This window comes from Balaenoptera borealis, assembly GCF_965194805.1.
Source record: "Balaenoptera borealis genome assembly, chromosome: 4".
In the NCBI taxonomy this organism is placed as follows: Eukaryota; Metazoa; Chordata; class Mammalia; order Artiodactyla; family Balaenopteridae; genus Balaenoptera; species Balaenoptera borealis.
In genome coordinates this window covers 98,255,058-98,281,897 of record NC_138861.1, presented here as the reverse complement: position 1 = coordinate 98,281,897, position 26,840 = coordinate 98,255,058, and the positions used below count along the sequence as shown (strand labels likewise).

Sequence of the window (26,840 nt, the reverse complement as noted above, 5' to 3'; positions counted from 1 at the left end):
CATGTTAGGGGGCCTTGACCACGCAGAGCAATGCATTCGCTGGGGTACAGGATAGGATGTTCAATTCAACCATAGTGGATAAAAGAAGGCTTCCAGGAGGGGTAATTCCTGCCTGAGCTGAATTTTGAAAGATGAGTAGATATTAGCCAGTCAAAAAAGTATTCAGGGCAAGCCAAGAAGAGAGACCAGCCAGGGAAAGGCAGAAAGGTGAGGGATCGCAAGATGATGCTTTAAATGATGATTAGGTGCCCAGGCTAGCCCATGCAATTTAATATGGACCTGAAATACTATACATTTATGAAGAATAACAGTAGCAATAATACTATAGTAGAGTTGCATCCACGGCATCTTTCAGTGAGTCCCACGCACCAGTTTTTCTTCCAGAGTGAGAACAGATAGCTATTTCTTTAGCGGAACACAAGATGAAACATTTGACTTGCATCTGAGGATTTGTGCTGCATGAAAAAAAATACACGTCTTTAAACTAGAATGGAATTCAGTGCACCAAGATGTTTGCACCATTAGCCTAAGAAGCTAGAAGGAATTGAGATGCACCAAGGGATCTCCAGGTTTACGTCTCACAGGTATCACACTCTCTCTGGGCCATGGCTAATTGAGAAGAATGGCAGGCAATTGTCTACGCATTTAAATTGTTATTCTCTCTTTCTTTCTCTCTCTCTGATCACGTAGTTATGAAAATTTACATATGATGCAATTTTACTATTTGCAAGGAGCATAGCCTCTTAGGAGAACACATGCTGGAACCAGAATGCCTGGTCTGAATCCCAGCTCCACGTTCTGTGTATCCTTGACCACGTTACTTCTCTTTGCCTCAGTCTCCTCATCCATAAAATAGGAATAATAATACCCTTAGGAGAAATAAATGAGTCGACATACATAAAGTGCTTAGGTGAGTGATTGCACATAAGAAGTATTCTTTTAAATAGGAGTCCTCGTCATCGTTCTTATCGGTCTGTTATTTTAAATAGTCTTAGAGCAGCAGTGTTACCACCTTTCAGACTGTTTCTGTGGGAAAGGCAGGAGGGAGCTTGTTTCCTGCCCACAGGAGCCCTTGTTGAAGGGCTGATGGGGTAGGGAAGATAGGAGACCAAGCTTGGGTTGGAGTTCGAGAGTTGGGGGGGCAGATTTGAGGGGTATGGAACGCCAGACTGAGAACTTGTCCCCATGCCACTCCCTGGATCAGGGCTCCAGTACAGATCAAGTATGTGTCATTCCTTGGTGCGGGCAGTAAAGGGTGGGTGAGGCCAGCTGGCCAGGGTACTCCCAGCATCTTTTCATTTGGCCCATATCTGGGGTAGCTTTGCCCGGAACAAAACACTTTGTCAGGCCTGGTCAGAGGTAACCCCATGGGAGGTGGGTTCATCTTTGATGTGTATCCCCCCCATCCCCGCCCCGATATCCAGCTTGTCTGGTCTTAGCCCCACAAGTCTAGGGTCTTAGTCCCATGAACTCAGGCTGTGGCTGCCTCAAACCTGTTCCTTCCTCTCCCAAACCGTCAAGTCCCCAGGCCAAGTCCTTCCTCCCCACTTAGACCCCTTCAGCCTGCAGCGTTTTTACTCAAAGTGTGGTCAGCAGCCTTGCGCCTCCTGAAAGCCTGTTAGAAATGCAGGATTCTATTGAACAGAATTTGAATTTTAATAAGATCCCCTATGTAACTTATTTGCATGTTGCAGTTTGAGAGACACTGACCTACATGACTGATTCCTCTTCTGACTGCTCTCCCGTGGTCCTTGCCAACCATCTGAAACTGCCTTCACCAGCTGTGCCCAGAGAATGGCCCTCTTATTATTGTGTTTTGGGACACGGGATTGGAGTTCATCTCACACTTTCAATCTCTGCATCACCTGTCCTCTTTCTGCTCTACCATTCTTGAGAGCACACCCTCTTCCTTGAATTTCCCATAGCAGCACATATAACCTCTACTGAAGGCCTGGGCTATTACATTGCAGCACAGAAAAAAAAAAAAAAAAAAATATATATATATATATATATACTTTAAATTATATATATATATATATTTTTTTTGGCTGTGCCACATGGCTTGCAAGATCTTAGTCCCCCAACCAAGGATTGAACCTGGGCCGCTGCAAAAGCACCGAGTCCTAACCACTGGACTGCCAGGGAATTCCCTAAATTATATTTTTAATCAAAGTATCACATCAGAGTTTAAAAAGTCAATGAAGACTAAAAAATACAAAAACAAAACTAAGAAACAGTAATGCCCTGTTCACCTCCATCCCCATCTCCCTCTGGAATGTCAAACATTCTTTTAGGTTTTTCTTCAGGTGGAAACCTCCATATACCGCCATTTCTTAATTCAATCATTTTAAACTTTTTCTCTTGGCTTCCTATTTTGATACATGAGGATTTAGCTTTTTAAAAATCCATTCCTTTGTCCATTTTCCAAATATAGTTTTATCCCAATTTTTGGTCAAACCAATTATTTGGTGTTTTCAATACTCAAGTTATCCCTGCAATCAAGAACATGCCTTTCTGTTTGGGCAAATTTTCTCATATTATTTCTTTAATAATTTCATCCTCTGTACTGAATTCTCTATTTCCTCCATCTCTGGAGTGTTTATTCACTCATCTTATTATTTTTGTATTAATCTTACCCACTGCGAGACGTCCAGTGTCCCACATTACATATTCACTTTTGTGTAAATTTTAATTTTTCTGTAGTTAATAATTGCATCATTTGATCACTTTTCTTTGAATCTATGATTAAGTTTCCTACATCCTATCACAGCTCTGTACAAAATGTCTTTCCACACAATCTTCCACTTGGTTATAGCAATCAGATAATTTATTGTTGTCATTTTCCACCAGTCTTAGTTGGTTTGGGCTGCTATAACAAATTACCATAGACTGGATATCTTAAATGACAAATATTTTTATCACAGCTCTGGAGGCTGGGAAGTACATGATCAGGGTGCCAGCAGATCTGGGTCTGGTGAGATCCTGCTTCCTGCTTTGCAGATGGCTGTCTTCTCATTGTATCCTCACATGGCAGAAAACAGAGAGAATGAAAGCAAGTGCTCATGTCTGCTCGTAAGGGCACTAATCCCATTCATGGGGGCTTCACCCTCATGACTTAATTACCTCCCAAAGGCTCCACCTCCAAATGCCATCATATTGGGGGTTAGGATTCCAACGGATGAATTTTGGGAGGACAAACATTCGGTCCATAACACCACACCTCTCCCCTCAGATATCCTCTATTTTCCAACTGCCCAAATATAAATCTGGGATCTTTCTTCACCATCCTCCCAGGGATTCCTTTTAACTCTCTCCTGTGAATCTTATTTCCTGACTTTCTTCTTTTTCGTTTACTTCCTAATTGTGACTAAGAAATATCTTCTAGTAGTTTCCTGATAACTTTTTTGAGATTTTGGATGTCTGAAAATGTCTTTATGTATGTATGTATGTATGTTCACACTTGATAGTTTGGCTGGGTATAGAATTCTAGGTTGCAAATACTTTTTTTAACTCACAATTCTGAAGACGTATCCTACTGTGTTTAAGTTCCTGGTGTTGCTGTCAGATGCCTTTGTTAGTCCTTATCTTTAATGTATGACTTTTTCCCCCCTCCATCTCTCAGGAAGCTTTTAGTGTCTTGGGGTGTTTTGCCATTTCACAAAGATCTGTTTATTTTCATTCATTTTGTTGGTCATTCCATGGGTCCTTTTAATCAGGAAGCTTATTAGTTTAGGGAATGCACTTCAGTTTGGGGACATTTTCTTGTATAATTGCTTTAGTAATTGTCACTGTACTGTATTCACTATTTCCTCTTTATCTGGAATTCTTATTCTTTGGAAGATGATCCTTCTAGGTGAGTTTCCTAATTTTTAAATTTTTTTCTCCTATTTATCATGTTGCCTTTTCTCTACTTTCTGATAAACATATTTGTCTTTCTCTTACAATTTTAAAAATTAATTTTAGATTTTGGCTCTCATAGTTTTAATTTCCTAGAGCTCCTTTTTTACTTTTTCCTCTGAATATTCTGATGATCCTTGACTACCTGTTTTTACTTAAGATTGGGAATCTCAAAGCTGATTGGAAGCTCAAAGATGATTAGAATTTCTGAAACGAGGCAAGGGCACTTGTCTATTTGTGGGTTCAACTCATTGGTAATTTAAGGGGCTAGCTGATTATTTCCTGGAGAATCCCTAATGTCAGTAACTGTAGACCTGTTTGGAAACTGAGCAAGAAAAGGTGCTGAGGGTATCACCATTCAACAGATTTTCACTTTCTCCCTGGTTTTAGTTCAGCATCTCAGCCCCGCCCTCTATGCCTGGTGTCCTTGAATCCAGGGCTTCACTGATTAATTTTTTCTAGAATTTATATCTCATGTCTACACTGCAGGTGGGGCTGGGGGTGGTTTCCTGGGCCTCTCTGATTAATTTTTTCTAGAATTTATATCTCATATCTATGCTGGAGGGGGGACTGGATTTGTTTGCCTGACAGGTAAGGCAGAAGTGGGGACCTGGAAGTTCTAACTGCTCCTTATTCTGGCTTTCAAAGGTGTCTCCTATTTTAACCCACAGTCGCACCCTCCCTTCCTGCATCCAATGACTCCCACCTCAGAGTGGGCAAATGGAAGGGATCCTTTTCAGTGTCCCCATCTCAGACACTCAGGTTTACCCTCCCTTGTTCTGCCAAGTGGTTGGCCATTCCTCCTTCTATTTCCTTCATCTGTTTTTCATTTTCACATATTATAGTTTAAGGTTACAAAGGTACATCACAAAGTTATCTGTTTTCACCTTCCTTGTTGTTTGAGGTTGATTTTGGTACAAGAAGAGATTGAAACTGTCACTTATCCTGCCACCCTAAAATTTAGCAAACACATTAAGCATGCTTTTCTCAAAGCCCCTCTGCCATCTCTGCCAGTGGGAATTCCACGTTTGCCATGCTTCCCCTCATATGCTACTTCCTGCTGGCCTTTTCTCCCCCTGCATTCCTTATCTCCCCCCACACCACCTCTCCACTTTTCTTATTTTCCTTTCCTCCTGCGGAGAAGTTCAGGCTTCTTGTTATTCATTCCTCTTCTTTCCGATTTTGTCCAAGAATCTTTCTTCACTCAAATGGTGTATTAGCTCCTAGAGCTGCTGTAACAAATTCCACAAACTGGGTGACTTAAAGCAACAGATATTTATTCTCTCACAGTTCTGGAGAATCAAAGTCCAAAATCCAGGTGTCAGTAGGGCTGTACTCTCTCTGAAGGATGGGGAAGACTTTCTCCTTGCCTATTCCCAGCTTCCAGTGGTGGCTGGCAATCCTGTCACTCCTTGGCCGTCAGCTGCATCATTCCAATCTCTGCTTCCAACATCACATGGCCCCGTTCCCTCTGTATGCATCTGTGTATTTCCAAATCTCCCTCTCCTGATAAAGACTCCAGTCTTGTTGGATTTAGGACCTGCCCTAACCCAGTATGACTTTGTCTTTTCTTGATTAGTGGACAGGAACTTTCAGGAGACACTATTCGACCCAGTACAAATGGTTTTTAAGTGTTTTTTTTTTGCTGAGCAAAGACTAGTTCTCTCCCTAAAAGGAACTCCTCTTTTCGCTCTAAAAATAATATATTTTTTCTCCTCACTACCATAATTCTTTAATTTCTTAGGGCTACCAGTTTTGTTTCCCCAATTGTTCTGAAGTGACATTTTGCCTGGGATTGTATATGATGACCCTGTATGTTCCCACAGTCCTTAGCTCAGTGCCATGCCCATAGTAGGTGCTAATTGTTAAAAACAAGACAACAGGCCCAGAATAGAGTTGCTTATGCTAAGCCCCACATCACTAAACTGAGCTCTCCCAGAAATGGAGTCTTAAACCAGTCAATCAGGAATCACCTGACTAGCACTAATTAGGTCATCTGCCTGATAGACCCCTGCCATTATCTAAAGGAAAGTAACTTTGCAATAACCAAATCCCTTGTTTGCCTAGTGTGACTTTATTGTTCCTACTCCCTTCTGCCTATAAAAGTCTTTCATTTTGTACAGCTCCTCAGAACTCCTTTCTATCTATGAGATAGGATGTTCCCCTATTCAAATTGATTTTTGCTCAAGTAAACTGTAAACATTTTTAATATGCTTCAGTTTATCTTTTAACATTAATAAATATTAGGAAATAAACTTGGCTCTCATGTTTGCCCAGTGCCCTGGTTTATCTGGCTCTTGAGTGGGAAAGTGATCTGATGATTATTACACTGCCAGAGCTTCTGCGTTTTAGTAGTTCCCATGGACAACCTTCAGTGGGTCCCCAGTGTTTGCTGAATAAAATCAAAACTCAGCCTGACATGTAAGCACTTCACAATAAGTCTGGGGGCTTTTCTAGTCTTTTCTCCCATTTATCCTTTGCTGTCTCCATTCTCCAAACCAACCAGGCTCTTCACTAGCTCAGTGTTTTTGCTTGGCCACACTCCCTGCCTGAATTGGTCTCCCTTCCCTATCTCCCAGTGAACTTCTACTCACCCCTCAAAACCCAGTCCAAAAACCCCTTTCTCTGTGAAGTCTCTTTTTATTCCCATAAGCAGAATTCATCTCTTCTGCCTGGCTGATCCCCACCATTGTGAGCACAGCTCCATTTTAACACTTGCCACATTGTGAGGGAATTTGGAGTGTCTGTGTCCACCCTGAGCTACACTGTGAGGTCCTGTCATGTCTACTAAGCACAGTGTCTGGCAAAGAGTAGACATCATTATGTTTCTCCAATGAGGTCATGATGGTGGCATTGACAGCAAACAGGCATAGAAGTCTTTTAGGGCTTCTCAACCCATACCTGAGGAGCTTCCGCATAATTTCTCAGCATGGTAATTGGGAATTAGAGGAGGGAATGGGGGTTTATGTAAGTAATCCAAACTCTATTACTTACAGATCAATCCAAGGCAACTTAATCTTTTATGGCTTCTAAACCTTAGGCAATATAGGACAGTCCTTTCCTTAGAGGAAGCTGGGGAGGGTGTGGAGTCCTGGAGAAGGGAAGTGACTCCTTCTATTTTCCCCTTCAGTGTCTTAGCCTCACTCCAGGCAGCTCAGATCTCAGGGGCTTATTGTAATGAAGCTCAAGAACCAGGCAGTTATAAAAAATGCAGAGCTCAAGGGGCTGACTCTTCCCTCATCATCTCTCTTACACAGGCTGCAGCGTCCATCTGTCTGTCTGTCGCTCCTCTCTTGGTGAAGTAGACACGCCCAGGGCCCTGCCCAGAGCCCTCAGACCTTGCAGTGTGCCTCTGATCATTCCAAATGCCAGTATGTGCGTCTCTGTGCCTACGGAATGTTATTCTGGAGCCATGGAAGGCAGCTTCTTCCACAAGCAGCAGGTCGGAATGCTAGAAAATCAACCTCTCTGGGTGCAGCCCTCAACCAGTGACTCCCAGGAGTTGCTGTATAGATGCCCCAACCTCCTTCCCTCTTGGCTGGGGATAAATCTGAGGTGTGCATATTCCAATTTCCCCCCGGATGAAGCTCCAGTCGCCCACATCCGTGCACCATTTATTGACTACCTTTCCTCACCCTTATCCCTTCCCGACTCCTCTTCTGGAATGTCCTGGGACTACTGCCGAAATATCTTGAGTGCAAATTTGTGCTCAAATTTTTGTCTCAGAGTCTGCTTCTGAGGGAACCCGAACTAAGAAACATGACAACTCTGTTCTCTAGAAGTTTTGCTCTGTTCTCTTGTTACAATTTGACTTATCCTTTCTTCTAATCTCTGGAACCTTTTTAAAAAACTTCATAGCTCTGCTCTTTCATGTCTTTTGCTTACACATTTTAATAATTATTTCTACTTTCTCATAACTTGCACCATCTGCACCTCATGGCCCTCGCTTTACCACGTGCTATGTCTCCTTACATCTCCTTTCATTTACTATTCCCACTGCTAACTGCCTCGCTCTTCTAATTTCTCAGTTCAAATCCCACAAGAGGGAATTTGATGGCCCAGCTCATCTTTGTTGCATAGGGCACTAGCTGACCCATGGATTGGCTGCGCTCGGTTCAGCTGTTCACAGCTGGTCCAATCAGCAGTGCCGGAGGAGGGAGATGGCACAGGAATCTTTTATATGGACAGTTGATGCTTTCTCAATTCTAGTATACTCTTTTCTTACCTTTTCTTTCTTTCTTTTTTTTTTTGGCTGTGCCGCCCCATCATGGCGGGATCTTAGCTCCCCAACCAAGGATCGATCCCGTGCCCCCTGCAGTGGAAGCACAGAGTCCTAACCACTGGACCACTGGGGAATTCCCTCTCAATTTTATTTAAAATGTAACTTCAACTTCTCCTTCCCAATCAGAGTGTCCCACTAGGTCACTCCAGTGCTGAAATTCTGAAGCCACCGTGGGTTTGTATAAATTAAGACATGGCCTAGGAACTGGCCCTCAGCCAGGCTGTGGGCAGGACCTTTTCTGGGAAAAGGCTGTGTACGTGAGGCCAACGTATTTGACAGGGTTAGTAGTCCCAGCTCTCTGTGAAAAAAAAAATTTGTTTTAATGGTTACAAAAGAGCTTGGAAAATACAGAAAAGCACAAAGGAAGAAAATAAAAGCTACAGGAAATCCCAGCACTGAGATAATCACTCCTTGCATTTTAGGGCCTTTCCTTCTGTGTGTGTCTCTACATTTAGAGGGAAATATTTCTTCCCATAATAAGAAGACCGTCCTACATATGCTGCTTTTTATAACCTGCTTTTTTCACCTTATCACTGAACATTTTTCCGTGACATTAAATATGCTCGTACGGCCTCATTTTAGGTCAGCCGGCCTTCAGACACCGGGCTTCCTGCCCTGATGAGATGAATTCTCAGCCCTCCCTTCCCCAGGACACTCAGCTGTGAAAGGCACTGATTTACACAGCTAAATCTAATGAGCTCATCTTTCTTCCTGCTACAAAATTTCAGCTAAACCTATGTGGATAGCTGCCCTATGGGGCCTGGTCTGTCTGCTATGGCGGGAGCTTCCCCAAGGGCCCCAGACTCACCAGGGAAATCACCAGTCAGCCCTCTACAGCTTCCTCATTCCCCACATGCTCTCTGCAAAGCCAGCTCAGGGCTCCGTAAACTCAAATCATCAAAAACTCAGAGCTGGAAGCTCCCTTAGGAGACTGCTCCAGTCTCCTAAATTAGAAACAAGGAACCAGGCCGAGAGAGGGGAAGTGACATGCCCACACTCGGCCAGGGAGCAGGGGGCAAGGTGAGGACTCAAGCTTGTGTCCCTGTGGCCAAGCCCAGTCTCTTCTTGCTGTGACCCCAATGCCTGTCGGGAGTTGGGGTTCTCCTCTTGGGCCCATCCGCCCTGCAGGACGAGGTCTCATGGCATTCTCAAACCCGGGATGGAGTTTGCAAACCTAAATCCCCAGCCCAAGGATCAACCTTGGGGGATGTGGCTGACCCCCGCCCCCCACTCCCCCCCCACCCCAACCCAGCCTCCTTCTGGATCAAGTCCTGGTTTCACATCCCTGGGTGTGGTGTGGTTGGAACAGCTGCTTTTCTGGCTGTCTGCGGTGGCCATGCCTTGAGGCTGAGTAAACATTCCAGCAGCAACAGGCCTTCCTGTCTCTAGGGCCTATGCTGGGGAAGTGTCTGGGCTCTGGAGAAGCAACAGAGAAGGAGCCAGCAGCTTTGCAGACTGTCACTAAGCCACAAAGACCTGCTCCAGGCCTCCAAGCTCTCTGAGTCATGGAGCAGATTGCAGTGGTTGGAGCAGGCCCCAGGAGTCCAAGACAGCCCTGCCCTTCTAGCTGCATTGTCATTACCAGGGGAATCTGAGGGAGGCTTTGCCCCTGTGTGGAGAGAGAGTTTGCCTCAGGGAGCGGTTCTTCCAGCTGAAAGCCAGCTCACTCAGTATGAAATGAGAGAGGGATTATCCCAGCACCCCATCTGCCATCCTGAGGAGTCCTGGGCTCCCGCCTGATTACAGAGCCCTGGGGCCTAATATTTAAGCAGCATGAATGGAATCCCGAGGCCTTATTTTCCCCCATTACTGAGCCAGGGACCCAGCCTCGGGGATCCCCCAGGGCCCAGGCCTAAGGCAGAGGCAGGGCACCCACTCTCATCCTGGCAGCCAGGCGTTTCCTTCCCTCCCATAGCTCTGCCTTAGACACCAGGCTGCTTTACCCCATTGTCTAGCCGGTGTCTTTCTTCCAGGGGGAAACATTTGGTGAATGTGAGCCTTCTCCAAGTGTAGACCCCTTTAGCTCTTTTTCTGCGTCTTAAAGCACACGTCGCCCTGTTTCATCTTCAATCCACTTTCTTCCCCTGCAGATTTTCTTATGTGGCAAACAAGACCGAAAAACTCCTGCTGGCTGCCGTGTTTGCCAAAAACCAACCCAGTTTTCTTACCGTCTTAGAAACCAGATAAGTAAGACAGTGACTGACCCTGGGGAAATGACGGGTGGACAGACTCTCCTGTTTAATAACGATAATAGATCATTAACGATTTCCTTGATTGGGAGGAAAGCCCGATGCCTACGAATCCTTCACTCAAGCATCCTCGCTGTCGGGAACTCTTTGCTAACTCTCACACCCCACCTCCAGGCTAGGAAACCAGAATTCTTACTCGATAATCTCTTTGGATTTAGAAAGTCCACCGTGATTTCCACTCTGCCAAAGACAGTATCCACTTTCAGCACTGCAAGCCCACAAATGTAGAGTGCTTCCACCATCGCTGCGGGGAGAGGAGAGAGACGCCTCTGGAGGGGCCAATGGTTCTGAGCTTGGCTGTCAAGCAGAAGCAGGGAGAGTTGGAGGGGAGGGTGGAGACCGAGGGACAGGGGGAGGAGGGGTGAGTGAAGAGACAAGAGAGGGGCTGCGCTGGACACCCAAGCCCCAGACTCGCCAATCCTGCTGCACGCAGTGGCCAACGGCGCCACGGGGAGAACCAAGCTCGACTGAGGGCTGCCCTGCCTGGCTCGGCATATGCATGAAGCCAAGAAGCCAGTGGGGCCAGTTTTCCAGACAGGAACAGCTACGTAATTTGTGGGGCCTGGTGCAAAATAAAATTGTGGGACCCCTTGTTCAAAAATTAAGAACTTCAAGACGGTGACTGCAGAGCCGGAAAGTAAGTGTGAGGTCCCGCGCGAGCGAGTCCAGTGCTGAGACTGGGGTTTTGATGGGTCACTGGGCTGATGGAGATGTCGTTGATTAAGATTAAAAACGAACTGGGGGGGGGGCTTCCCTGGTGGCGCAGTGGTTGAGAATCTGCCTGCCAATTCAGGGGACACGGGTTCGAGCCCTGGTCTGGGAAGATCCCACATGCCGCAGAGCAACTAGGCCCGTGAGCCACAATTACTGAGCCTGCGCGTCTGGAGCCTGTGCTGCGCGACAAGAGAGGCCGCGATAGTGAGAGGCCCGCGCACCGCGATAAAGAGTGGCCCCCGCTTGCCTTAACTAGAGAAAGCCCTCACACAGAAACGAAGACCCAACACAGCCAAAAATAAATAAATAAATAATTAAAAAAAAAAAAAACTGGGGGAGGGACATGATAGGTTAAGCTGAGGGACGGAAGTTACATCGATAACAGCTCATTATTGTGCACCTGCTGTATCTCAGGCCCTCTTCTAAGTGCCTTCTGTATGTTATCCAATTTAATATGATGACAACTGTAGGGGAGAGGCGCTATAATCATCATCAACATCATCATCATCAACATCATCATCATCATCATCATCATCATCATCATCAACATCATCATCATCAACATCATCATCATCATCATCATCATCAACATCATCATCATCATCATCATCAACATCATCATCATCAACATCATCATCATCATCATCATCATCATCAACATCAGCAGCAGCAGCAGCAGCAGCAGCATTTCCCAGATGAGAAAGCCGAGGTACTGAAATGAATATAAAACCATTATGTAACCAAAATGGAAATGGTTACTTGACCACTGTGACCATGAGTTAACTTACGGGTTGAGTAATTTGCTCAAGGGCATAAAGCTCTTAAGTGGGAGAGTTGGGATTAGAATGTGGCCCAGGGCCCATGCCCCTAACCATTTGACAACACTGCCTGTCCGTAAACACTGGAGCACAGCTCAGCCAAGTGGATCTTCCTTACAAGGAACTCTCCTACTGTAAAAAGAGGCTTCTGACAGAGGTGTTCAGAGAGGCGTGGGCTGGAGACATTTGAAGGCAGGAGGGCCCTTTATCAAGGGGACCCTGGCCTCCCCTCACTGGGGAGTTGGATTAAATAACAGCAATTCTAATAACAAGAGTTAGCACTCTCTCAGTAGTTGTGATGAGTCAGGCACTGTGCCAAGTGCTTTACAAACATCTTTAAAGCCCGGATGTTGGTACCTGGTCCCCATGTTACAGAAGGAAAGAAGCCCAAGGGTCACAGAGCTTGGAGCTGTCACTCCCCAGTGTCAAGGAGCTGGACTTGAACCCAAACCTGCCTGCCTCCAAAGGTCTTGCTTCCAACAGCTGTATGATATAGGCTGACTTTTAAGGTCCCTCCCACCCCCAAGACGCTGTAATTCTAAATCTCCACTGGGAAATCATTCTGCATCCACCCATGAGATTTCATTTTAGCCTGTGTTGATATTTTAACTGAGAGCTTTGAGACTGCTGGGGGCCCAGGAATCTGTTCCCTGTCTTGAATCAGTCCTCTGGAATGTTGGCCCAAACCCTGGCCAGATCGTTCTGATTCTTTCTCCTTCGCATTTTACACTCTGGGTTTCCGGTAAGCTCCGGTGAAGGCCCGTGCTTCCGATTTCATCCTTACTTAAACAGACAGCTTCGTGAGTTCTGTCATACTGTCCAAAAAAGCTAAAGAACTCTTTCTCTGAGCCAGGAAGTGTGTGGCAGCCCCTGTTCTCAGCCTTTGTACTCAGGGCTAAAGGCCCAGATTGAAGGGCTCTGGTTTAGGATTAAACTAGAGCTTTCCCCAGTTTTCTCTCTCCATTTCCAAAGCAGCCCCCAAGGATTCCGTCGTCTTGTCCCAGAACTGCAGGCACCAGCAAATCTCTAAGGATCTGATCCGAAAAAACAGGTCCCAAGACACAGATCTCTGGTTCCCGTCTAGATACTCAGCTCTTCCAAAGACCAGTTGTTTCACCTATATTAGTTTCCTGTGGCTGGTGTAGCAAAGTCCCACCAGCTTTGTGGCTTAAAATAAGAGAAATGGATCCTGTTGCAGCTCTGGAGGCCAGAAGTCCAAAATCAAGGCGTCAGCAAGGCTGCGCTCTCTCTGAAGGCTCTGGGGGAGTAGCTGCTCCATGCCTTCCTCTTAGGTTCTGGTGGCCAGCAATCCTTGTTGTCCCTTGACTTGTAGACATATCACTTCAATCTCTGCCTTGTGATCACATGGGTTCATGCTGTTTGTCTCTGTCTGTTGCCTCTTCTATGGACATTAGTCATCCTGGATTAGGTCCACCCCTCATCTTAACTTTACTACATCTGCAAAGACCTTATTTCCAAATCAGGTCACATTGACAGGTACCAGAAGTTAGCACTTCAGCATATCTTTTGGGAGGGACACAATTCAACCCACAACATCATCCAAAACTCAGTCAGTGAGTATACTGCTGGGGACCCTTAGACAGCATTTCCTGTGTGCCGACTCACTCACTGTGTAAACCTCACCAGGACTTACACAGTGAAGCAGGTTCTATTATCATCTCCACCTTACAGATGAGGAAGCAGGGGACCAGAGAGGTTAAGCAGCTTGTCCAAAGTCACACGCAGCTACCAAGAGCAGCCCTGAGACCACAGCAGGGGACAGACTCGGCATTTCACCAGGACTGAGCAGCACCGTTCTCAGCTTACGATGAGCCGGGAAAGGAAGGCTAAGCCCCGTTGTGTTAAGAGCTTTGGACCCGTTGAGACCGAGGCTTCCCGAGGGAAGCACTGGCTCCGTGTTGCATGCCCTGGTTTCACACTCCTTTCCTTCATGTCAGATCGTTTCTCTGAAACCCAGTTTCTCCATCCATAAGACAAGATCACAGATGCTGCCTGACCCAGCTCAGAGAACGGCTAGGGGGATCAATACCAAGACTTGCGCTGGCTTCCTGGAAGCCCCATAGATATGCGTTAGGACACCCATGTCCCTGGCCCTTGCTGCCTTCAGGTCTTTGCTCAAATGCCACTACCCTCTTGGAGCTTCCCCAGCCACTGTATCGAAACTAGAGCCATCCACCTTACCATCCCCATTTATCTCTTCACCTAAATTTCTATCTCACATATGTATTTGTTTATGGTCTGTCTTACCTGTTTTAGAATGTAAACTCCAAGGGGGCAACAGCTTTGTCTATTTTGTTCATCACTGCAGCCCCAGTGCCCACAACAGTGCCTGGCACATAGCAGGAGTCCAAAATATCTGTTGATTGAAAAAATGAATAGCTTAACGTAAAGTGGCAGCTCCTTCTCAGTTACATGATTGGAGTAGAAGAAGGACAGTTTTTCCCCTAGAACCTAAGCTCCATGAGAGCAGGAAACCATGGCCGTATGATTCACTGCTAGAGTCCCAGTGCCTGGAACAAAAAACAAGGTCCTTGATCAATATCTGTGAGATGAATGGATGAGGAAAAAAGCTGCCCGGACAGCCAGAAGCCATGCTGTTCTGGCCTCCGGGGAGTGAGAAGCTAGGGAAGGCTGCGGCTGGGACAGAGCTGGACCTTCAAGGATTTTGGAAGGAGGGGGAAAAGAAGAGGCGCCTTCTAGCTCAGAGGGGCAGAAAGGACGGTGGGACGGTGAAGGGACAGTGTTCCAGCAGGTGGGTGGCAATGGGCAAGGCTCGTCTGCAAAGTCAGGAGACCGGATGAGAACAAGGTTGGCCTGGAAGGTAGAGAGGCAGAGTGGTTGCGTCTGATCATGAATTACCCAAATGCCGGGTGAAGTGAAACGTATATTTTCTCCCAGCACTGTGCATCAGGGACTTCACAAGAAACGATTAGAAGTGTGGAATGACGAGGGCTGTGTCGCTGGGCTTCTCCCCCTCCACCCCCTCCAGTCTCACCGATGATCTCAGTCTCAGCAAAGGCCAGGGCGAGTTTAGAAGTAACTGCTTCTCAGGCAATTAAACTACCTCCAATTTTATAAGTCCGAATATGTCAAAGGATCCTGTTACCTCCATCTTTGGGCCCAGAGGCCGTATTCTCATCAAACCTCACGGGCTTGTAAGAGGAGCCGACGTCTGGGTGATAAAGCAGACGCGGTGTCTCCCTGCTCCTGTCTGATTACTGGGCGCTGAGCAGCCCCAGCCGGCCCCTCAGGGGGTCCTGGGGTTTCAAGGAGGGGCGAAGCTCCCTCCCCTCCAGCGCTGGGATGCCAGGAATTCCCTTCACGCAGGTCGCAGGTCGATGCTTTCCATCTCACTTTAGAAGAACAAGGCCTAAAATTCAGACCGCCCACGAGAAGCAACAGGCTGGTTTAGATGAATGCCAAAGCGCAAATGACTAAGCGCAGACCTCTGGTCCCTCGAGGGCAGATTTTAAAAAGCAATGAGAGGAGAGGTGGGGTTGTGAGAAAGGGTGGACCTCGTGCAAGCCCAGTTCTTCTGCTTACTACCCGAGGGACTTAAAACAAGTTCTTTTCCCTCTCATCTGTAAAAACACCAGCTCTCTGCTGCGGCCAGACCGAGCTGCCTGCGGCTCCCGTCTCATGCCAGGCAGTCCCCAGCCCTAACTCTGGGCATTTCTTTGGCCTGGAAACTTCCTCTTCCCTTTTCCACCTGACTCCTCATCTTTCTGACTCCCTGGACGTCTTCCCAGGGTTGGATGGCCAGCGAACACTGTGTTCACATAGTAAAGTCGAGCCCACTCTCCTTCCTGCCCACCACGCACACGCCAGACAGGAAGAACCTAGAGGGCAGCGGTCATTTCTTGTCCTCCTCCAGGTGCCCATTAAAGAATCGGCAAATATCTCTTCAATAATTGAGAATTACCTCTAAGAAAAATTTTCCGAAATGTGGAAATAAAGCAAGAAAGTGACTGCATACCCTTTCAATGGCATGCTGAAGCAGCCAGCTTCACCAAGCGTTATTTAATCCTCTAGGAGAACCTACCTGTGTTTGACTATATTGTTTATTATCGAATAGAGCCCCGGCACTGAATATTACATGTTAACTTGCTGATTTTGCCCTATAAAGATGGAGATGATTTCTTCCTGGTAGAAAAGATAACCTGTGACTTTATTGCCATGTAGAATATTAACCAGTTTCATACCTAGCCTGTGGATCTTATTCTAACATTCTTTTTTTTTTTTTTTTTCCTCCCCTTGCCTATCAGTACTTCAAATAGTCTATTAATCAGCTTTGCCATCCTACTGGTTCCCTCACTATTTAACAAGTCTTCAATACGACTTTGACTTGTATTCATTTTATATTTTATAAGGGCCATTTTTTTTAAACAGCCGTGTTTTTAACTTTTTAAAAATTATATTTTGACATCTTGCAGGAATTTTGAGAGGCCTAAATAATACCATTCCCCAACTGCTGTGTTTTCTTAAGAGCTAAGCATTGTGCTAAATGCTTTAATCCATCCTCTCATTGAATCCTTGTCACGACCTAATAAAGCAGATCTTTATTTTATTGATGAAGGGTCTAGGGCTCAGAGAGGCTTAGCAGCTCGGCAAAGCCAGGGACACATATCGTGTGCCAGGAACTTTACCCAACCTCTTGTTTAATCCTCCAGACAACCCCATCCATTTTGTTTATTAGAAAAGGGAGAATTAGTTACTTGTCCAAGGTATCACTGTTTGTACACGGCTAAGTCAGGATTAGAAGCCCCCCCGCACTTACCTACCCCTCAATGACGAAGTGACTGAGCTTATGGGCAAGTCAATCATGCCCCACACATTACAGAAAATATTAATTTCTCTCCCATTGGACAGTTTAGTGGTGAGGAGGTGTGGTTGAGATTGGTAGGTAACCCCATGAAATTGCATCCGTTTCCCTTCTTCCATAATAATAGATCCCACAATTTTTAAGTGGGCCCTGATCATCCCTAATAAAGATTACATTTCCCAGTCTGCTTTGCAGCTGCACGTGGCCATATGATTAAATTTTGGCCAATGGGAAGTAAGCAGAATTGTCATGTGGCTCTTTTAGGAACTTCCCTTAAAAGATAGTTGAGCACTTTTTTCTCTATGCCTTCCTCCACCCACCTACCAGGAACACGGGTGTGATGTCTGGAGCTCTAGCTGCCATCCTGTACTATGGGGATGATCCTGGCCCTGGGGAAGTTAGAGGAATGAGCTGGAAGGAGCTTGAGTCCCTGGAGGCTTGGCCAAGTACTACACCAGCCCTAGACTTCTGACTTCCCAGATTTTGTGTGAGGGAGCAATAAACAGCTGTCTTATGTAAGCCAATTTTTTTTTTTTTTTCCGGATCTCTATTGCTTGCAACCAAAAGTAATCCTGATACAGCACAAAGAAAGTGGAGAGGGACCCTCAGAGGCAATGTTGGCCTTCTTCACAGAAGTGCCCAGGGATGGCCTTGATTCTTAGAACCAACCAGAAGGGCCCTGGAGAGCCCGGCAGTTGGAGCTGTCGGGGAGATAGATAGTGAACGAGTGCTGCCAACCACCACTCGCCCTGACTTGCCCCTGGGTCTTCTGCCACTCCTGCCCGCCCATCCGTTTTACGGCATCCTTTGTAGTTGCCTGCAGAGACATGACGGCTCCACACAGGCACCCGTGGTCTCTCCTCCTCTAGGTGGAGAGAAACGGCACATCACCCAACTGTAACGAGGAGATCTCTGAAACCCTGGGTTCTCATCTCAGCGACTGTGAAGAGGAAACACCTTCTGTTCTGCTCCTCTGGGCTTTGCCCCCTCAGCCGTACAAGAATAAAACACTTCTCTTCAACAGAGACTGACAAGGCAGAGCACAGAGCCTCTGAACCTGCTAGAAATTTAAAATTCAGCTTTGCTTCCTCCTGGGCTTCTGGAGGAGAAGACTGGATTCCTCTGCAGATGCCGAGCGGGCTGGGGAGCCCTGGGAGTGGTACCGCCTGGCAGAGGCTGTGAGACCACTTGCATGAGGGCACCGACAGAGGTGGTGTTTTCTGCCAGGATGGTGTCGGCCTCAGCTGCCGGGGGCCCACTCCTGGGGCCACTCCCAGGTCCAGCTGTCCTGGGTAATGTCCTGGCTTGGCCACATACTCGGCACTTGGACACTATGTTCATAGGGCTTAGGTCCTCGCCTGTAAAATGGAAATTATGACGGTTCTGGTCTCCAAGGGCAGCTCTGAAGACTAAAGGAAATGTTCCGGGTAAAGCTTTTAGATGCCTGGCACATAGTAAGTGCTCAGTAATTGCTGCTTGTTATCCTCATTGGAGGATAATAACGATACAAGATCACACTTAGAGCTCTTCCTATGTGTAGGTGCTGTACCAAGTACTCTTCATATATAAACTCTTTTATCCTCACAACTCTACGAGGACACTGTAATTACGCCCCCCCCATTTTATTGATAAGGAAACTGAGGCCCATTTGGGACACAATCCCAGCCTGCTGCACCCCTGTCTATGCCCTTAAAAAAGGAGGAAGGAGGGGGTCCTGACTCCTTACCGACTGCTGGCCTCTTGTTTCCCCAGCTTCCCGGCTCCTTCCCACCACAGGCTTTTTTAAAAAATTGTTATTGAAATATAGTTGCTTTACAATGTTGTGTTAGTTTCAGGCGTACAGCAAAGTGAGTCAGTTATACATATATATATATATATATATATATATTCTTTTAAGATTCTTTTCCATTTAGGTTATTACAAGATATTGAGTAGAGTTCCCTGTGCTAACCAGTAGGTCTTTGTTGGTTATCTATTTTATATATAGTAGTGTATATATTTTAATACCAAACTCCTAATTTATCCCCCCCCATCTCCCGCCACTTTCCCCTTTGATAACCATAAATTTGTTTTCTATGTCTGTGAGTCTATTTCTGTTTTGTAAGTAAGTTCATTTGTATCTTTTGTTTAGATTCCACCTCAGGCTTTTAAAATGCTGCTGCTGGCGCCTGCTTGCTCTCCCCAGGTCCACCTCAGCTTGTTCTGGGTCCCCTTCTCAGCCCCGCGCTGGACCCCTGTTTCTCTATCATGCTGCTGTTTTTGCTCTGGTCCCTGCGGTGAGGATTTATTTCTTCCACGGTTCCTTTCTCTCTCTCTTTCCACAGATCAGACTGTGAGGCCGCCTTCCTCATGAAGGCAGGAGAACACCTGCTTCGCCTCTGGCTGTGTTGCACCCACCCCCGGCGATGCCTGGCAACGTGGCCTGCAGTCGGTACCGAAAGTGCCATGGGGTCTGAGGACAACTAGGAGACGGGGTCCCCTTCAGATGTGACACCTCTCCCTGAGCCCTGTGTGCACCAGGCCCTTTCCCAGGAGGAGCACGTGTGGAGCCCTTGCTGCCTGCCTGGCCCTCTTCAAAGCACCCGATGTGCAGCAATCTTCTCATTTAATCCTCACAACCCCTTCTGGGGTATCTGAATCTGCAGGGGCTGCCATGACAAAGTATCACGGACTGGTACTTTAAACAACAGAAATGTATTTTCTCACAATTCAGGAGGCTGGAAGTCCAAGATCAAGATGTCGTCAGGGTGGGTTTCCACTTCAGTCTCTCTCCTTAGCTTGTAGATGATCACCTTCTCCTTGTGTCCTCACATGGTCTTCCCTCTGTGTGTCTGTGTCCTCATCTCGTCTTCTTATAAGGGCACCAGTCACGTTGGACAAGGGCTTACCCCAATGACCTCATTTTACCTTAATTACCTCTTTAAAGACCCCATCTCCAAATACAGTCACATTCTGATGTATGGGGGGTTAGGACTTAATGAATTGTTAGGACTTAAATGGATTTGGGGGAACACCCAAGACAGGGTAAGAGCTATTATTATCATCCCATTTTTTTAGTTGAGGAAACTGAGGCAAAGAGAGACTGGGTAACTCACCCAGGTCCACAGCTAACAGAGGGCAGAATCTGAGCCATAATAGCCTGACTCTGCCGCCTCACATGGAACCACGGCCCAGACCTCGCCACGGCCCTCAGAGGTAGGTCTCAAGCCATCAGCCTTTTTCTAAAGCCAAGGACATGGAAGCAACCTAAATGCCCATCAACAGAGGAATGGATAAAGAAGATGTGGTACATACATACAATGGAATATTACGCAGCCATAGGAAGGAACGAAACTGTGCCATTTGCAGAGACGTGGATGGACCTAGAGACTGTCATACAGAGTGAAGTAAGTCAGAGAAAGATAAATATTGTATATTAACGCATATATGTGGAATCTAGAAAACTGGTACAGATGAACTTATTTGCAAAGCAGAAATGGAGACACAGACATAGAGAACAAACATATGGACACCAAGCAGGGAAAGGGGGGCACGTGGGATGAATTGGGAGATTGGGATTGACATATATACACTACTATGTTTAAAGTAGATCACTAATGAGAACCTACTGTATAGCACAGGGAACTCTACTCAGTGCTCTGCGGTGACCTAAATGGCAAGGAAATCCAAAAAAGAGGGGATATGTGTATACGTACGGATGATTCACTTTGCTGTACAGCAGAAACTGACACAGCAGTGTAAAGTAACTGTACTCCAATAAAAATTTAAAAAGTAAACAACCAAAATCACACATATGATATGTGACTAAATATGTATATAAACTTAAATTAAAAAAAAAAAATAGCCAAGGAAATCAGGACTCAGAGGAGAAACCTCGTGCCCCAGGCCGCTTAGCTGACAGGTGGGCACAGTGAGAACTCCAATCCGGTGTGCTGGCTCCGAGTCCAACTTCTTTAAACTACCCCACCCCTACCTCCCTAAATCTGCTCCCTCCATAGGAAAAGGGCATAGCAATTGGTCCCAAGACAAGAGTTTGGGAATAGAAAGCCACTTTGACTCTGGTGTTACAAGGAGATTAATGAACATGTGTTTTCCTCTAGTGCCTCTGACACACAGTTTCCAGGAAGGGCACCTGTGGTCCAGAACTGCCCCCAGCCAAGCTGGGAAGAGGGCAGCAGAGTTCACCACCCTCTCCTTGCCTCCTGCAGCCCCTCCCCTTGCAACAGCAATAGCTGCCCCAATATTACTGGCACTTTCCAGGCGATCACTGTGTGCTAGGCACCATCCTAAGTTTTTTTATTCATCGATTTATTTGTTTCTCTCAACAACTCTACAGGGCAGGGAGTGGCATTATTATTATCTCTATTTTCTACCTGAAGAAGTGAAAGCACAGCCATTGGCCCAGAGTCCCCAAAGGAGTAATTGGTGGAGTTTGGATGTAAACCCAAGTAGCTGGTGGCCAGCCCAGCTCTGGACCACTCCTGGCCACTGTGGGGTGGGAGCTAATGAGCTAACTCTCCCAGCTACTCTTTCTTTTTTTTTCTTAATTTTATTTTTTTTAATCTGAGGAGGTTAATTGTTCACCGTCAGTTGGCCTGCTCTTTTTTTTAAAATTAATTAATTTATTTATTTATTTATTATTTTTGGCTGCATCGGGGCTTAGCTGCGGCATGCGGGATCTTTTGTTGCGGTATGCAGGATCTTCTTCGTTGTGGTGTGCTGGCTTCTCTCTAGTTGTGGTGTGCAGGTTCTTCTCTCTCTAGTGGAGGCGCGCGGGCTCAGTAGTTGTGGCGCAGGGGCTTAGTTGCCCTGCGGCATGTAGGATCTTACTTCCCTGACCAGGGATCAAACCCACATCCCCTGCATTGGAAGGGGGATTCTTTACCACTGGACCACCAGGGAAGTCCCACTCCCCCAGCTACTCTTTCACTGGTTCATCTGTTCACCCATCCACCTACTCTGCTTGCTCTGACTGAGGCCCAGCACTGGGTTCCTCCCACTAGGACCTTCAGGCTTGGAGGGCAGGAGGCCCCTTAAAGGGATGGCATTGACCCTGTATAACAGGAGTGTGTCCATGATGCAAAGAGGGGAATTCACAGTCAGAGGAAGGCAAGGAAGGCTGGCGAGGGGCAGTGACGGGCACACTGGGTCTTAAAGGGTGGGTAGGAGTTTGCCGGGCAGAGGCAGGGATGTTGCCACAAGAGCTCTAGGGCTGGTGTGTGTGGAGATGGGGGTGGGGTGGGGGAGGAGGAGGGCCCCATGCTAAGGAGGGGGTCTCGACCTAGAGGTCATGGCATTTTAAGGCCCCCGTGGGACTTGAAGCAACATGGTCTTCAAGCTCGGAAGTCACTTCCTATCCTACTTAGACTAAAATCCCAAGTCCCTACCGTGGCCTAGACAGCGTTGCATGATGTGGCCTTCTGGCCGGGCTCCTCTTCTACCTTCATCACCCACCCCTCTGTGCCTCCCTATCTGCCTCCAACTCTACCCGCCTTCCTGCTCTTCCCAGAACAGGCCAAGCAAACGGCCTAGACACGGGACTTGCCTCTCTCTCTGCCTGGATTGCTCCTCCCCTCCAGCACAGTTCTGTTTAATTGGCTAATTACTTCCAGCCAAGCTTCACACAGCTCTCAATAAATACTTGTTAAATGGGTGAATGAGCTCCACTTTATTATTGTCTGATTCATTGAAAGTAAGTATAGAGACAGCTCTCAGCCATCCAATTCTGCCGGATAATTAACCAGGACACACTGTCCCTCTTCAGGCTTTGCCCGTTAACGCTGGGCTGTTCCTGAGTTGCCAGCACAGCCTCCAGAGTGGGTCTGGGCTGCCAGTAGAGCCAAGCTGCGTAGCAGTTGAGCTGCTCCTCAGCCGAGGCTGCATCTAACAGCCCCGCTGCCGCAAACTCGTCTCAGCGGCAGTAAAGAAGCCATGAAATTGCCTGAATTGAGAAGCTGATGGCAAAGTAAAAGGGGCCTGTCAAATTCCAACCTAAACCGAAAGACAAAAGGCAATTCCTTCCAGCACCTTCGGCATGAGCCTGATGCTGGAAAAGAGGAGAGGGAAGTCTCCCCACTTCCGTCCTACCTGCACCTTCCTTTGCCTGGGGGAGGGGGAGGGGGAGGGGGAGGAGAACCTCGGGAGCTGCTGAGTGACCATGGCCTTGGATCAAAATGAAAACACTGGCCAGGTTGTTAGGGAAAGATGTTCCTGACAAATTTTGAATGGTTGTAATAGCAGTAAAGTCCTTGATGAAAAAGGCCCTCCCAAATCCTATTTCTTTCCCTGGAAGCACAGTGTCAAAATAAGTTGTTTTGATATTTATGAATTCATTCCAGTCCACACTGGGAGCTTGTTCTCTTCCTCGCTTATTTCAGAACAACAATAACAAAAAAGAACAACTGTGGGTTCCTAAATCTGGCACCCTAACTCAGGGCTCACGTTTATTTCTTGTGTTATTATTATTCTTTCCTGTTGAATGGCAACATTAGCTGATTATAAATAAATCAAGGCCCTTTTCCAGCAATTGCAGCTGAAAATTCATTTTTCAAGATTGGGTCTGATTGCAGAGTGTCTTAACATAAAGGGGGTGGAACAGCTAAACCATTTACGCCTAGAATCCTGGTGAAGAAATTAGGGTTTAATGAACCCTGAAACAGCTACCCTCTTCTCCCCTCTAAGGAGAAAAGAACACATGGCTCTAAATTTTAAATGTGAACCAACAACTGTTTTTGCAATTGTTATTTGGAGATAGTGGTGGTGGGGAGCTCTGGAAAGCCGATGTCCTCACGTCTCAGGGGAGAGATTTTTCTCTTAGGAAGAGCTCAGGTAGCCCCTGAGAGATGCTGAGGATAAAATCTGGATGCCACGTTTCCTGTGATTCTGTGCATGTGGATGGTGGGTTTTAAATGCCCAGAATGTCCAATTTGCCAGCAGCTCCTTGGGGCTTAGGTAATTGGCAGCCTTCACGGGCTCTACCGGCAATGCGCTCAGGAGGTTTACTCCTTGAAGATTTCAAGGCACAGTGATTTCCCAATATTTGCAAATTTGCAAGCTGTGAAGTCTTTGAAAAGGCAGATGGGGTTTGGAAAGCCCAGACCCCCGGTGGCTTGAAATCCCAGCTCAGAGGTGCGTGCTGAGCCGGTTCTCCATTTGGGCACTAGATGGCGCCAGCAGCCTTCCCGGGCTGGGCTGCCTCCCCCGGCGCGGCCGGGTCAGAAAGAGCACGCTCCCGGTTCTCAGCAGGAGGTCCACGAAGAAGTGACCGTGAATACAAGCCCGGAACCGCTTGACCTGGCTTCGGGACCAGGATGTGTAAGGTGATCGGTGATGTGTCTAGTCCTGCGTGGTAGCACGTGGGCTGGTCAAATGGTTAAGAACCACCGCTTTGCAAGGTCATGCGTCGCTTTCCAGTTGTTTCTTTAGACAAAGGACGGTTGGTTCCCTCATTGAAACTCTTTGATCTTGCTTTTCTCTCTTCAGCAGCACAGTCTATCTCCTCCAGCCACCAGCGATCTTCCCTAAAAGATGTTACTCCTCTCTTTGGGGAGAAACTGCTTGTTGTCCCCTAATTATTTGTTTTTCCTTCTTCCCCACTTGATTAGAGGGCTCTGAGCAGCCAGAGGTCACGCAGCACATGGAAGTCACCACCCACAGGATGGGGAGAGGCGCAGAGAGGCTCAGATGAGGGAGTTTGCCCACCTCCCACTTTCGTGCATCGCACCCATGGTGTGAATGCTGTGTCTGAGGTCAGACATAATTCCCTCAAACTTGGGAGGTGTCTCCATGTACAAAGGGACATGAAGAATTAGTTGTTCGAGACCTCATGTTTGGATAGTAGTTATGTCATGTTCATGTTCTTGGTCAGTATCAGGACTTGCTGTTTCTCTGTTTACCTGTTTTCATCCTCCTTCTCCATTCCAAGGGCACCTACCACGTATGTTTCATAGAAATCCTAGAATTCACATTATCCATGGAAAAAAAACCGTATTCTTGGATATGTATACACATACATATGCATTTGTGTGGGAATGTACTTACACACACACACACACACACACACACCTCTAATCCAACACCAACATTGTGAATTTCAATCCAAAGCCCAAGGAGAATAGACAAAGAGCTCAAGGGTTCACATTGGGTTGGGGGCAGAACTTGGATTCCATCCCAGCCATCTTGACTCACAGCCCAGTCCTTTTACCAGAGCATGCATGTATTTTTAATTCACATAAATGATTTATTAGTTAGGATCTAGCAAGAAATCAGAAACCACTCTAGGACTTTCAAACAAAGGGAATTTAATATAGGGGATTGGTTAGACAATTGATGGGATCATGGAGAAGATAGAAACGATGATGAGATTACCCACCACAGGAAACCACCACCACCCTTAGGGCTGGGACAATGGGAAGAGTGAAGCCACCAGAGTCCAGAGCTAGGGCTTGTGGCTGGGGCTCCAAGGTGGGGACTGACTGGTGGGATGTGAACAATTGGGGGAGGAACTATCCAGAAGGAACCAGAGCCACAGAAAAGGTACAGAGGCTGTGGGAGACATCACAGGAAACACAGAAGGAGAAACACCCTGACTCTCCTGTCCTCCTACCCCCCAATCTTCTACCAGAGCTTCCGATTGCCTCAACCAACCCGGAAGCTGGAAGCAAGGGAACCTGGGAATTGTAGTTCCCTGTGGTACAGAGACCGGCAGGAGAAGGATGGAGATGGACTGAGAACACACTGGCAGTTCATGGGCAGAATGGGGGGGGGGGGCGCAGTAAAAGACCTTGCCATTGTGTGTGTGTAATTAGGACAGTTTAAGGTGAAGCATGTAGGCTACCTAGTTCAAATCTTAGCTCCTCCATTTACTAGCTATATAACATGGGCAAGTTACTGAACTCTGTGTCTCTGTTTCTTCCTCTGTACACTGGGGATGATAATGATGTATATATACCTCAGGGGATTTGTGAGAACTAAATGAGTTCATCTATGTCAAGTACTTAGATGGTGCCTGGCACAAGCATTCAGTCTTATCTACCATGTTTTTTTGTTTTTTTGTTTTTTAAAGATCTGTCCATGTTACATGTATGTGCATCTAGTTTGCGGCTTCTAACCACTGCACACATCCCCATGGTGTATGTCCACCACATTTTATCCAAGGAAACACAAGACAACTCCAATCCTCTGTCTATTTGCATTGGGATGACTGGACTCGTAGGTATGTGTTGAATTCAAGAACAAAATTAGATGGCTGCGTGTAAGTGCTGTGAGAGTGTACTGAAACCCAGGATGGCACCTTTAGGGTCAGCCTAAAAGTGGGGATGCTTTGAAGCATTTGTCAATGAGATTTGGACTAAAGGCACTTGGCAAAATTCACTTGAGTGAATTTTAACTTTCCATAAGTGAAAGGAAGTTGGCTCTGTTCTTCTGTTACAGTGTAAGCTCCATAAGGGTGGAGTCCATGCCTTACTTCACTAATTGAACCCCTCCTCTGACCCCCGCAGCTGCCCTGAGAGTTAGGCATTGTCATCAGCCAAGGAAACTGAGGTTCAGAGGAATTAAGGAACTTTCAGTGGCTGAGCTAGGACTGAACCCAAGCCTGGGCTTGGTCATTCCTCCAAACTGCCCCTCTTAAGGCAGTAGCAGGGAGCCCGGCCCATGGAACTGGAAGTCACTTTTTACTTATGGCAGGGAGCTTGGGTTGATACTATGTGCCTGAAACGGGTGAGAAGGGCCAGAATCTGTTGTCAACGGGCCACAGGCCGAACCTGAGATGGAGTCAGAGCCAAGAGCATATGAGAAGTGACCCCAGGTCTGAAACCATCCAAGGGGACACTGGGAATCTTTGCCTAAGAGCAGGGCTGGTGTGTAGGCTCAAAGGACCAAGGTCTTGGGAGGACAGATAATTGGCAGCCTTATATGATTTCACTGAGTGATTACTGGGATGTCCCATTGTGTCATTGTTAAATGATTGCATTTGTAATTGAAACCTCTGAGACTTCTCCAACTGGGAGATTTGCACTAATCATGGCTCAGTCACT

The 26,840-nt window shown here is 46.8% G+C and overlaps 1 long non-coding RNA gene across 1 annotated transcript; it reads left to right on the top strand.

The window, feature by feature from the left end:
- The first annotated feature begins 9,577 nt into the window (after positions 1 to 9,577).
- On the top strand, positions 9,578 to 25,688 carry LOC309628139. The gene is made up of 2 exons (XR_014244196.1): positions 9,578 to 11,851; positions 19,128 to 25,688. It is a non-coding gene; the product is annotated as an uncharacterized lncRNA (long non-coding RNA).
- The last annotated feature ends 1,152 nt before the right edge of the window (positions 25,689 to 26,840 follow it).